This window comes from Pinus tabuliformis, chromosome J, assembly GCF_031772625.1.
Source record: "Pinus tabuliformis cultivar Carrire ecotype Pingquan chromosome J, CPIR1, whole genome shotgun sequence".
Lineage (NCBI taxonomy): Eukaryota > Viridiplantae > Streptophyta > Pinopsida > Pinales > Pinaceae > Pinus > Pinus tabuliformis.
Genome location: NC_142295.1, coordinates 1,195,150,452 through 1,195,165,448, shown reverse-complemented (window position 1 = coordinate 1,195,165,448; position 14,997 = coordinate 1,195,150,452). Strand labels below are relative to the sequence as shown.

The 14,997-nt window shown below is 31.7% G+C and overlaps 1 pseudogene; it reads right to left on the bottom strand.

Moving 5' to 3' along the window:
* Positions 1–10,757: 10,757 nt before the first annotated feature.
* LOC149231383 (uncharacterized) lies at positions 10,758–12,541 on the bottom strand (annotated as a pseudogene).
* Between the last annotated feature and the right edge of the window lie 2,456 nt (positions 12,542–14,997).

The window sequence follows — 14,997 nt, the reverse complement described above, 5'->3', positions numbered from 1 at the left end:
ATTGCAATTTGGACGATAGCTTTGAAACAAAGCACAACAAGATTTCTAAAAAAGTTGGTTTCAGAAACATTACAAGATAAACTTTTGTTTAAGTGGACTGCTTCAGACTGTAAACCACAAAAGGGACATAAGGTCATTGACAATCCAACGAAAGTTATACACACTAAATCATTGAAAAAAGTGTGGGAAATGCATACCCAATATGACGCAACCAATACTATTATAGTTGATTGTTTAATTGAGAGAGTGAAAGAGAATCCAAAAGAAAATGTGATTCTTGCCCCTCCATTCATTGGAGCAAATCAAGGGGATAATTGGTTGATCAATGGGCTATGGAGAATATTGAATAAACTCAACAAGGCTACAGATGTGCGAGCTATTTTGAAGGATGTTCAATTACATTAAGAAGTAACTTAAGATTATTGATGTCTATTTCATGCTATTATATGTATGACATCATGAATTATTATTTTTATTTCACAACATTAATAAAAGAATTGTTGATTTGGTTTGTCATTACCAAAAATAAAATATTTTTATTTTCTTTATTTTTCGTGAGATGAATGGTCATTTAATGTTTTCATATCAAAATTTCCCATGCTATATTTTTTTTTTTACAATGGATTACATTGTATATAAAATTAATAGATCATTGGTCTATTTGTTTTAATTAGATCATTACAATTATTTACTATAAATATGGTTTAAGTTATTGTTATACCTCTTATAAATTAGTAATGTGAAGGATGATCCATTGCATTCTTATAACCTTTTTTATTCCATATAAGTTGAAAAACTATATTAAGTTGTATGTAGCACCAACAATAAACATACAATTTGTACTAAAAGAAGCACCAAAAGAAACTAAGGTAGAAACTCTATAAATTAACATATAATAATTAGGTTTGAAATTTAGAAATTGTATTATATTGTATGTGAAAAATAATATATAATTAGTTTGTTTACTTGCACTAGACCATTTTAATTATATTTTTCAATTGCAATTAAATAAATCATTATAAGTCTTAAAATCATTGATTTAAATGGTGGTTCAATGCATTCTTATAAGACTTTTATTCCATACAAATTAAATAAAGGTATTAGGTTGTATGTATAAAGTAAACATATTATTTGTTTGTTCATTTTAATGGGGCAATTGTTTTTGTATTTTGTGATACTATGAACTCATTGTAAAATTACCTTAGCATACAAATGGAAATAATTCATAATAAATATTAACATCATTTTTAAAATGATAGGTTTTTATGTCCTTAAGCAATGAAGTGTTGAAGTGAAGATATGTTAATATCATACATGTTGTTACAGTGTAGATGCAAATGGGCATTACTACAAGTCAGAAGATGTTGTTGATATTTGAAATGGAAGGAGTATTCTTCCAATCATACACCAAAGATGAACAAAATTTTCATATCCAAAGAGAACCAGATTGGCAGTTTGGTGATAGGTCCTTTTTTCTAAGGCCTTTTCATTCAGAAGTATTAAAATATTGCTTAAGAAATTATGATGTCGCAATATGGACATTAAATGTCACTGACAAGTACATCCGAAAAGTACTTGAAAAATCAAATATTGATATAGAGGAATTTAAATTTGCATGGGACAGGTCTCATTGTCATTTGCAAACAAAATTGGAAGCAGGGAGAACAAGACAATTTTATGAGAAAAAGTTGATTGACGTGTGGTCCCAATATGGAGATAGTTATGAAGAATCAAATGTATTGCTAATAGATACAAAAAAGCATACTTCTCAATTCATCGGATATCGATCAAACCACATCTTGATAAAATCATATACAGGAAAAGAGCAAGATATGTGGCTTCTGCAAGTTTTATTCCCCTTTCTTAAGACACTTCATCGTATCAAACAAAAACATGAGTACATTCGAATGTTCAATAGAACATGTACTTCATTGTAGTTGATGGAGATATTTTCCTTTATAAATTTGTTGAAAAGTACATTCCAATTTTTCAATACATTTTGGACATAGTTTTTGTTGAATCAATTTGTATGATTTTATATTTTTTGAAATATATGGGATGCCAATTATATTAATATGTATATTTCTTATTATTAATAATTGTTTTTGCAATGACTTTGTTGTATCAATTTTTTTTCTAAGATGTGTGTGTGTTCTTAAATGAATTGTCTGCCATTCAAATTATCTTACATGAACCATCAATGCATGTTATTGTTAATGACTTATGTTTACTTATATGTATCAATAATCATATATCAATGTGAAATATAAGTTTTTAAATATAACTCCTTGCAAACAAAGGTGTTATTCTTACTAAAGAAATTATAATAATTTACTTGATAAATGTTATGTGCATTATTCACTATTCACAATGCATTATTCACTATTAAGGCTAATGATAAATGTGTCATAGGTAAATGATTTGATCTTTTTGAAGCATAAGATATGTGATTTTTCAATCGATAGTTTTCATAAATGTATATGCTTAAATCAACTAATGGTTGTAACTACAATCATATCATATTGAAAATCAACAAGGCACAAAGTCAGTTATTCATTGTTTACATAAAAAATGCACTAATATAAGTGCATAAATGTAACATGTAATTTTTGAGATAAAAAATATATTTTAAATAATTTTGCATTTCTTAAAAAAACATATACATGATGATAATGATATATAAGTGGATTATCAAGGTTTGATTAGACACTATCACAAATGAATTATGTCATTGAACTTTTTGAACTGTAAGGCATCTAATTTCATATTCTTAAATCACCTATTTGTATATGCAATCATCTCATCTCATTTAATTTAATAAAGAATCCATATATTGAATTTTATTTGTCTATCATGGAATTTATTAAGATTGTATTAATCTCATATTATATTGTTTTGAAACAAAACTCCATGAAAAACAAAATTCTCTTTTTAATAAAACATGGAATAATTAATTAACAATGTGTTAAGTGGACCATCTAGACCCATTAAGGAGATGGGTAAAATATGGTTGTATTTAAACTTTTTTGCACCATAAGACATTGATTTTCTAATCCATATTAGCATTTTTTCATTTTCATTTCTTAAATATTTTATTTGTGGTTTAAATAATTTCATAGAATCGAATATGAGTTGAAGAATTCTATTTGGCTATATGCATTGATAGAAGTTCATAAATGTGGTGCATTTTCTAAATGTAACTCTTAATGTAAGTATATATATATATATTTTACAAAACAAATTATAATTAATTGATAATGAGTTTTAAGTGGTCTAAGTGTGTAAATGTGACACTTTTAAAAAAAAATAAAACTCCATGTAATATGAAATGTTTTTCCCAACAACACATGGAATAATTAATTGGTAATGAATGTTAAGTAGATTGTTAAAGTTATTTAAAGGTACAAGTCATAAATAAATGTATTTAAATTTTATGCAACATATGGTATTTGATTTTCCCACCTTTATTAACATTTCGTAAATTTCAATTCTTAAATAAATTATTTGTAAATGAAATAATCTCATAGAAACCAACAAGATGAGTATGTATTAAATTATATTTAGTATGTATGTATGTGTAAATGGAATTTATTTTTGAAATAAAGATCTCAATGTAAGTAAAAATATATATATTTTTAGAAATTTAATAATTTAAAATCAATTATTTATGACTTCTAACTGGTTTATTCTATTTTGAATTGACAATTTTTTCTAACTATGCATTATTAAATCAATTATTCCTATATGCAATCATGTCATATAAGTCAATAAGTCAAGAAACCATTAATTGATTTTTATTTAACTATCATGTGGTTTAATATGAATGTATAAATGTGAAATTGCTATTTCTAGAATTAAAAAAACCACGTAAAGAAAATGAATTTTCTAATAAAACATGGATTAATGACTTCACCATGAGCATTAAGTAGACTATTTAAGCTCATTCAAGAGATGAGCCATAAATGGATGCCTTTAAACTTTTTTCACCATATGACATGCTTTTCCCATCAATATTAACATTTTGTAGATTTCAATTCTTAAATAAACTATTTGTACTTAAAATAATCTCATAGAATCCAACAAGACTCAAAAGTTATTTATTGAATTTCATTTAGTTATATGTATTCATATAAGTTTATAATTGTAATTTATTTTTGAAATAAAGCTATTAATGTAAGTAAAGATATATCTTATACAAAACTAATTAGAATTAATTGATAATAAACTTTAAGTGGTTTATTCAGACTACATGAAAAATCAAGTGTCATAGATGAATGCCTTTTAATACATATTTAATATTCAAAATCAATATCTTAATTATAATTTATTTGTATTTACATTACGTATTTAATAATTAAAGAACACGGGGAATTATATAAATTTCAATTAAAATACATGAGTTATGTTTCACACTTATTTCTTCCCCATTAAAAATGGTTATCATTTTCTCTTTTTAGTGAAAGTAATGATCAATCATGGTTTTCCATACAGTTGGTTAACACTAAAATTACATTGAAACTATTACTGGTTTTGACATTGTTGACAAGGAGAGATCAATATCCACACTGCCATCAACTGTGCTAATATTTGAAAACCCTTGCCTCCACTACTTACAAGAAGTCACCACTAAAGTTTCTTGTTTACTTCAATTTTTGACATTGTCCATCATAATGGAATGACTTGAATACCCATTTAAGAACTCTCATTTGATGTACTTGGATTTGAGTGGAGATAGATCAATGGTGCCTAACTTTCTTGAAATACCTAGATCAACAATGTATAACTTTTAAAGTGGATGTCTGCATGCTATGAAGATGAATGATGACCCCCTCATTAGTGGTTCATAAAGGCACATAGGGACCGTAGGAAATTGAGCACAAGAACATTTTACTAAGGTTTTAGTAGACTAGTTTCAAAGAAATGCAAGGGACACTTATCATTGTCATTTATAATAAGATCTTCACATCACCATCATTCAATCAACAAATCTCCTGTAGGTTGGGTGAAAGGGGGTTAGAGTTGCCATATTAATATGATCTAGCTTAAATCAATTTCTTCTAACAATTTGATTTCACACTCCTTTTGTGTATTGATACTATTGTACATAACAACCACATGTTTGACCTATTCATGATCTCTAATTGGTTTGAAATTACTAAAATTATTTTAATATTGAATCAAGTTAATATGATGATTTACAAACGAATGAATGTTGTTGAAGGCCTTGTAATAAAATACTTGCAAACAAAGGTGATATTCTTACTAAAGAAATTTTAATAATTTACTTGATAAATGTTATGTGCAATATTCACTATTCACAATGCATAATTCACTAGTAAGGCTAATGAGAAATGTGTCATAGGTAAATGATTTGATATTTTTGAAGCATAAGATATGTGATTTCTCAATCGATAGTTTTCATAAATTTATATGCTTGAATCAATTAATGGTTGTAACTGCAATCATATCATATTGAAAATCAACAATGTACAAAGTGAGTTATTCATTGTTTACATATAAAATGCACTAATATGAGTGCATAAATGTGATATGTAATTTTTGAGATAAAAATGTATTCTAAATAATTTTGCATTTCTTAAAAAAACATATATATGATGATAATAATTGATAAGTGGATTTAATCAAGGTTTGATTAGACACAATCATGGATGAATTATGTCATTGAACTTTTTGAATTGTAAGGCATCTAATTTCATTATTTAAAGTCATTTTTTTGTAAATTCGTATTTTAAATACACTGAAATCATCACTTGAGCTAGAAATATATTATTGAATTGTACTTAGTTATGTCCATTAATATGAGTATATAAATGTGATTTCTAATATCCATATATTATGATGCATTTTTTTCGAAAAATAAGTCTTTTAATTTCTTGATAATAAGTATTAAGTTGACTATTTAGGCTAATGGGTGATGGCTCATAAGTGAATACTACTCGTTAAGTTGTAGGGTATTCAATTTTTAACACATATTTTTTTTTTCATATATTCTTAAATCAACTATTTGTATATGCAATCATCTCATCTCATTTAATTTAATAAGGAATCCATTTATTGATTTTTATTTGTCTATCACGTAATTTATTAAGACTGTATTAATCTCATATTGTATTGTTTTGAAACAAAATTCTATGCAAAACAAAATTCTCTTCTTAATAAAACATGGAATAATTAATTAACAAATTATGTGTTAAGTGGACCATCTAGACTCATTAAAGAGATGGGTAAAAAATGGTTGTATTTAATATTTTTGCACCATAGGACATTGACTTTCCAATCCATATTAGCGTTTTGTCATTTTCAATTCTTAAATAGTTTATTTGTGGTTTAAATAATTTCATTACTAGAATCCAATATGACTTGAAGACAAAATCACTGCTGATACTAGACATGAATGGGAAGTTATTTATTGAATTTCATTTAGTTATTTGTATTCATATAAGTTTATAAATGTAATTTATTTTTGATTTCACACTCCTATTGTGTATTGATACTATTGCACATAACAACCCCATGTTTGAACCATTCATGATTTCTAATTGGTTTGAGATTACTAAGATTATTTTAATGTTGAATCAAGTTAATATGGCAATTTACAAAAGAATGAATGTAGTTGAAGGCCTTGTAATAAAAAACTTCCAAATTTAATGAAATATGTGTTATATCCTTTGTCTTCGACAAGTATAAAAATATATAGGTGTGATTAAAAAACATCTAAAAAAGTCACAGTTTTGGTGTTGAGGCTAATAAACATTATTGGTCACATCTTCAATGTCTTGTCTTTGCACTTTTAGCTATTGGTTATTCTAAAATTGGGGTAGTTGAGCTTAGTAGAAGGCCTACGAGAATTTATGAGATTGGAGTTCCAAAAATGTGGGTGATTAATGTTCAAAAACTAATATTTCCTAAAGCCAGGGTTTTGCGATCTCATTTTCTTTTTCAATGTCTTCAAATGGAAATGTCAACTCTAATATCCACATGTCTCGACATTCCCCATATTTTTATTTTTGTTTTGATATGGAAATCTTGAAATTATGTCGATTGCAGATTCTAAGAGTATTTCAGAATTTGATGATTAAGAGAGAGTTCAGAAAATTGACATTTCTTTGAACTATCAAATTCCAAAATATTCCCAGAATTTGCAATCCACATAAGGATGCCCATATGGAAATAAAATATGCTTACACTACGATAAAAGATGGGTTGTTAAGACATTTATTTAAGATGAAATGTTAATTTCATCTTAAACACCTAATTTTATATTTTAACTTTTTAATTGTTCTTAAATTAAAACGAAAGGAAAAACAAAATTTCTTTCTAATTAATTCCTCTTACACAATCATCTTGTTAGTGTGGGTGATGCAGAAAAACAAAATTTCTTTCTAATTAATTCCTCTTACACAATCATCTTGTTAGTGTGGGTGATGCAGGAGCATCCAGCTCCGAGGAGACAGAAGGTGGTTGACTGTCTCATGGAGAGGAAAAGAACAAGCAAAGAACACATGCATAGCTGGACAGGTTATCAAACTTGTCATTTGTTTTACTTTTCTTTATTATTTGTTTTATTTCCTAGAAGGTCGTTAGAGACCATAGAAATTGCAAAACTGTGAATTGTTTTAGTTTAGGAATTAATTAATAGTAAATTAGCATTTTAGTGAAAGAAACTGGTTGACAGTTGTAATAATTCTGGTTAGACAGTTCAACTAGAAGTGGAAGCAGTTATGCTTCCCGGATGTTAAAAACAGAGGGAAAAAGATAGTGGAAAAAAACCCCTCGCGAGAAAGAAACACAAAAACATTCCTCTGAAATAAAATTGTTTTTTTTAAGAACCACTGCTAAATTAATTCATTCGGTTGATATTATCTATGATTAACATCCATTGAAATAAGAGTACCGTAAGCATACAATTACAGTGAGCATATAATTGAAGATAGTAAGTTGTAACGAATAGAGCACGCACTGCTACAGGAGGTTATTTCCACACAGAAAGGAGGACCGACAACTGGCATCGAAAAAAGTGACCAGGTAATGAATATACAAGTTTTCATACCCTTTTTTACAAAAGATATAATTGCTGGAAACGAAAGTACAGTGATTTCATTTAACTGAATTATTACAAATAAAGCGCATAACAGAGGTTTTCTGAGCATAAAACGCTCACCAAAACGAGTTTCATTTACAAATGAAACTGATCCAAGCAAATAGATGCCACAAATAGGCTAACAGAACCGTAAACGACAGAGGACAATACAGTTCATTTGCAAACCCAAGTAACAGTGAATATTAGCAGACAAGCATTAAATGACAGAGCAGAATATTGTCCGTCCATAACCCAGGTGACTGTAACTATTTACAGACGAGAACTTCAATTTCTTTACAAACTAACAAGCAAAACAACGCCGGAAGGACCCTACCCGATATATAAGGCTTGAGGGTTTCGGGTTATCTCCAGCAAACGTAGGGAGTATAAACCCTCGGCGGCCAGACACCTGAAACAACCTGCAAGAATGAATGTGGACGCGGATTAGCACAAACCGAAGTGAGAAAAATAAATAAGAAGAAAGCCAGCAAAAGAACGAGCCATAACCTATGGCTCTCACCTGAAGTTGTAAAGGCAGCGTTGCAAAACCAACCGATACCCATAACCTGAAGAACAAGGGACGAATTTGTCAGAGCTTGAAACAGAAGTGAAGACAGAGTCTGGCATCGAACCAGAGCTTACCTCTGAGACAAGGTTGAAACGAAGTGGTTTACTGAAGCGTGGAGCCGAAGGGAACCTGTCACAGAACCAGTCACAAGTTAAGAGTTTGTGGAATGAACCCATTTGACAGAAAACAATTAAAGAAACAATAAATAAAACGCATGACGGTGTAAGGAACCAACGGCATGTTGCCCTCACAGGAATCCCAACGCGTAGAATAGCGAGAGGCCGGAGGCACCAGAGTAACTCGACGCCAGAACGAAGAAGTTGTAAGCGCAAAAACCCTCCGCAGAGCAGAGCCGGGGTTTAACACAGTAAACAATGAAATGACCAACAAAACCGAGGATTGGTTTGACAAAAGGCGGGAGTGACTTGACGGACAGAACCCACAGGTGGAGTTTCACAACCGGTACCGCCGGTTAAAACCCTCCGAAAAATCTAGAGGCCTGTACATTCGCATTTACACCAACGTCAATCGCATTAACTATTGCACAGTGAAACAGCTACGCCACGTTGGAGGGCTGGGCCATCAGTGGGCAAGTCATATCTCGCTCTATTCCTTTGCAAGAAACTATTATTGGTGGCAACATCCTTTAGGTTTGAGAATTTTAAGCATTAACGAATTGGGACCACCCGATGAAAAGGAATCTATGATAGGTGTTGGCTTCAATCCAATTTGGTGCCATGGAATATTAACATGTGGTGCAATTCTTGGTTGATTAAATGTATCAGATGATCGAATCACAGGTGTATCCCATAGAAACAGAAGGTAACAAATGGGCATCAACAATCTACCCTTCACCATCAGAGGTAGTGTTAGAAAGTATCATTCCTACACCTCTGTCTTGCATGACAACCCCTTGGTAACCCTATAGTTGTATCCATGCTCACGCAATATTATCTTGCCTATGACAACATTTGGATCTAGATGCATCTTCATGCACAAAGAGGAGGAATTGTCTCTGGTGCCATCTTAAGTTGCATCCTTAGCATTTGTAGTTATCAAAAACCAAGAGAAAGGTTAGAGTTATGGCAGAAAGTCATATTTTGTATGCTGAGGCTGTATTTTGCAATATGTATATTGAAGCCACCTTTTTAACTCATATGATCAAATATCTACAAGCCCTCATGTTTAACCTTCTGATAGTTTGTGCAACCTGTTCAATTAGCTTGGAGACAAATATCTCAAGGATGATATTACAAATAACTACATAAGGAGGTGCTAAATTTCTCTTTCTAGGTGCCTTGGAAATTTGTTCTATTTTTTTTTCCTTCTTTGGCACTCAAATGTGTATTTAATTTGGAATTGTAAATAGAAATAGTGGATTCAATCTCTTTATGGTCAAAACCTCTTCTATTGATCTCTTTATGGTCGCAATCCCTTTTTGTTGTATCTTTTATCAATGTCTTTGACTCATTTTGATCCCTTTAACATGTAACCTTCCCTTAAGTGAATCTAAATATGTATTAGAATAAAATTGAACTCGTTTCAAGTGGCAAAAGGGCTTGTCTCATGGCTAACAGGAGTGTTTAACAAAAGATTATAAAAGTATAACGGCCACAACGTCATCGTGCTTGACATGGTATACCATCTATTGTATTCTTGGAAAAACGCTGCATATATATCTAAAATCAGCATGGTCATACAACATGCAAAATCACCCAGTTGGGACAAAGTGGAGACGGTGTAATTTGTGTTATCATCTAACCTCTCAAAAATATCAATGTAAATAAAATTTTTGAAAGATATATAACATGATTTGTTTCTAAGATATTGTTATTATTTGTTTCAAGTAAGTAGATTAAATATATATTCAAATATAAATGGTAGATTTTGAAAATATTTCAGAATTTATTCTAATTTCAAAATATTCTGGTAAATGTAGAATCAATATAAATTCAAGATATTCAAACGAACCAATTTCAAAATATTCTAGTAAATGTAGAATCAATATAAATTCAAGATATTCAAACGAACCATTACACTTCAAATAAAGATTTCAAACGAACCCTTACACTTCAAATTACAGGGACTTTATGTAACCAAGTATATTGGCCTGGACAGAGAAACCCTGGTACGACTATGGCTATGGCTGTGATGCACCAGAGGCTTATAAGGCACATCGGTCTTCTTTCTTTGCATCGCACTGTACATGGCAGCCAGCGGAATGGAAGTCGGTCGAATAGATCTGTAGGAAGGAGCGATATCGTTCATATAGATTGGCTTGGCTCGAGATTCTAACACAGGAAATTCCTTCTTCATGTGCTTCTTCTTCTCTCTGGATTTCCTCCAGAAGAACATAGAACTCTTCCATCACTTCTTTTTCTTCAAAGCCTCCACCGATTTCTGAAGTTGATCCAATGGGGCTTTCAAATGCGAGACAGACGAAGCGTCCTCCTTGCTCTGTTGATGCGATTGAGCTTCTGCATGCAACTGTGAAAGCCACACTAATTATTCAAAAAAACATTACAATATAAGAATATCCTTAAAAATTGTAAAATGCACCTTCTTCTTGTTTCTCCTAATGCAAAGTTCAAACTGCAAATATTTATAAGAGGCGGCCTGACATGGGATCTGAGTGATAACCTGAGCATAGTTTATTTCCAGATCAAAGAAAAAATAATCGAACTGGGAATGCCCAGACATGGGGATGCCAGAGCTGACGTTGCCACTTGAAGACAATGAAAAATTAAAAACAGATCACAAAACCATGGCTTCGTCTATATCATATTCTGAACATTTTCTTGGATAGACCACCCATTTTTTTTGGAAATCCAATCTCATAAATTCCACAAGCCTACCGCTAAGATCACAGCCGAACTGCCCTAGTTTTAGAATAACTTACAGTTAAAAAGTGAACAGGCATTAATGCTCTGTGCTCTGGTCGATAATTGTTGTTAGCTTCGATGCCTTAACTCTTGGATTTTCTTTAACAACACCCACTTTTTTTTTTAAGAGAAAATAAGCTTCATGGATTATATTGAGACAATATAAAAACCGACATAGGATACAAAAAAGTGGCAAGAGAAGCCACGATCCAGGACATTTGAGAAAACAGCAAAAGACAGATGTCGGAGCAAGCCCCAAGCCCCATATACGGAAGAACAGATACCTACATCATGGAGAAACAGGAGCATAAACATATACAAACACATTTACAGCAGGTTCAGGAATATGGAAAAGATGCACAAAAAATATAACCGGGATAATCATTTTCCAAGAGCAGCCAGGATACCACATTCACCGATGATTCCAAAAACAATAGCCATAGTCATGTAGCAGTCCCGTGCTAATTGGCCAGCTGTTTTGGAGATGAGTCGAAGATAGCAATGATGCGATGCAAAATGGATCTATAGGGATCTTTGGAGTCTCGGAAGATTTTGTGATTCCTCCACTTCCATGCGCACCATAACATAATAACGATGAGAAAACGCCTTGGCTCCCTTTGACTGCACCACCATTCGAAAGCTGCTTGGGCCATGCAAGCTTCATTTCCTCAAGTTGTCCCATGTCAAGTTCTTGTTGTTAAACACCAACCATGCGAAGAATATCATCTTAGGGGGGCACCCCGATTTCCAGAGAGCCATTGGAAATATAGAGCTTTTATGCGGAACCCTTGAAGAAATAAAGTCAAAGTAAATATCTTTTACTCTGGCTGTCACCTGTGCATTTGACATGGACCAAGTTAGGTGATCAGTCGTTCCATCACGTTGAATCCCGCTACCCTTTAGAGCATCTTTGACAGCTTTCCATGAAGAGGAGCATCTTTGACAGCTTTCCATGAAGAGCTCAGATCGCCTAACGAAGATCAGTGGCATCCTTCCATAAAGGATCAAGACCGCACTATTCAGAGATAAGTTTATCCCATGTAAAAATACCATTTCTGTGAAGGTAAAATAAGAGAGTTTCAGGAAATGAAGTGATTCGGCGACTGCAAGCAATAGAATCAAAACCAATTAAGATACTGTTTCCAATGTGAATCCTCCACCTTAGATTCTTTAAAAAGTATTTCTCAACCTTCAGAAAACTGAGCCAAATAGTTGATCCATGTTTGATTCCAATTGCTCCAATTTTCTACCAATGTTCCAAATTTTTGCCTTTCATATATTTTAGTTTAACAGTGGTACTCCATGGTCCATCCCCAAAGATCCCTCTCCAAAGCGATTTACATAATAGAGCCTTTCCAAAAGCCCTTAATGGATTTCCAAAAGCCCTAAAGTCCATTAAGCCCCATTCCCCAAGGCGCCTAGGCAATGAAATTCTATCCATTTTGGAGAGATAGAACATTGTCTTGAAAATCTGAACAACACCCACCTTATAATTGCGAATATTACGCCATTTGAACTTTCGCATTTTTGGCCCGAATAGGGACGATTATGGTCACGATGGTGTGTACATTTTACTTTCTCACAACATTGACATCACAGTTCTTTCCGTTTATGGAGATGGCAAATATTATTTATTGCTAATTGCATACTGGTAGATATGAATAGTGAAATCTTCGAAGCCGCTGCCGTTGATTGTTTGCAAAATATTTGAGGGCATGAGGAGATTCGCATCTATAAAAACACTTTGCAAGTTTCGAGGTCTTTGTACATAGGCTGTTGGCTGTCGTTTTCATTCTCTATCAGAGCACTCTGTTCATATAACGGTCGACTTTTGTTTCGTTACCGTTACTAACGGTTATGGTCCTCCGGATATTGATTAAATTAATACAATGAAAATAATTGTATTGTATTGGATTCCATGTTCGACAACCTGCGCGGCCCAACTCACTACTCAGACTCTCAAGTATGGTTGTTCTGGGCGTGGGTAAAGTTCGAAAATGGTAAAATCATGAATATATAAATGTGTTCTTTTCAAAGGTTAAACAGGTTAAAGTTGGTCTTGAATCGTAACACTCATCTCCTAAGTTCCAAGGTTATAATTCTTTGATTAGAAATGGGTAGAAATATAAATATGTAAGTTGAAAATAAGCGGACTTTTAAATAAGTATATGAGTCTTTGTTCGGAAGAAAATATAAATATGTAAATTGAAAATAAGTGAAATCATAAGGATAAAAGGTTATGATCATTTACTTGAAAATGGGTAGAAATATAAATCTTTTAAGATTTTACTTATTTTGAAATAAGTCATCACAACCATGTTAATATGGTGGTTCTATTATTGTTAATATAGTGGTTTTGTCATTATAAGTAGTTTATCATAACAATACTACTTATATGATTTTATTATTTTTTTAAGTAGGTAATAAGGCTTTCCTCATTTAATCTACACATTCATGGTTTTGCTTGTTTATGAGCCAGAAATCATGACCTTGCAATTTGCTCATTTATGTCTATGGTTATACACATTTTTTTAATCAAACCTAAAACTTTGTCATAGTTATCATTAATAAATAATCATCTTTATCAAGATATATTTAAAAGAATATAATAATAAAAAATTGTGTTATCCTACAATATTAAACAAATGTGACCCCATTCTCACCTTGTTCAAGTTTGCAACCATTATCCACCTTACAAACTCTTAAGTTTTTTTTCCTAGAAATGCATTCAATCATGTTTGTGCTTAGAAATGGTGAAATAATGAATGGGTCAGTTACAAGGTTATGATTTCCTACACAAAAATAGGTGGAAACCTAAACATGAGAGTTAAATATGAAAAAAATCATATATCACCAAGGCACAAGCTTGTGATTCTCTACTTAAGAATGGGTGAAACCATGAACTATTCATAGTTTTCTCCATTACCAAGTAGGCATTCAAAACTTTTCTCATAGTTTTGGTTTGACATGCCTAAAAGATTTTTAAGCCACTTGTTTCAAGTGAACACTTCACTTTTCAGCAATGACAATATCAGTAAGAAAGATAACAAGCATAACCGTTTTCACCAACCACAACCTTGTACCATGTTTGTTCATCATCTAAACCATTTCTAGTAGGGAAACTTAACCTCACAACTTGCCTATTGTGTTTCTATGCAATTCCATTTAGGGAATCATAACATCATGGTTCCATCCTTCTCATCCAGAGTTTCATCTGTTTCATGATTAGGACCCTACACGATGATTAATGTTTGTCACACAAGACCACATGAGGAGGATAATGAGGTCTCTGAAATTTTAAATATTCTTGTAAAAGTATTCTAGCATATATCTATCTCAACCTTTGATGACTTATCAAACAACATTGAAAGATAAAAACTCCACATGCAAACCTATGGTTAAAAGTTCTAGGTACTATAATAGAGATCTATGCAAGCCTTTTTTTC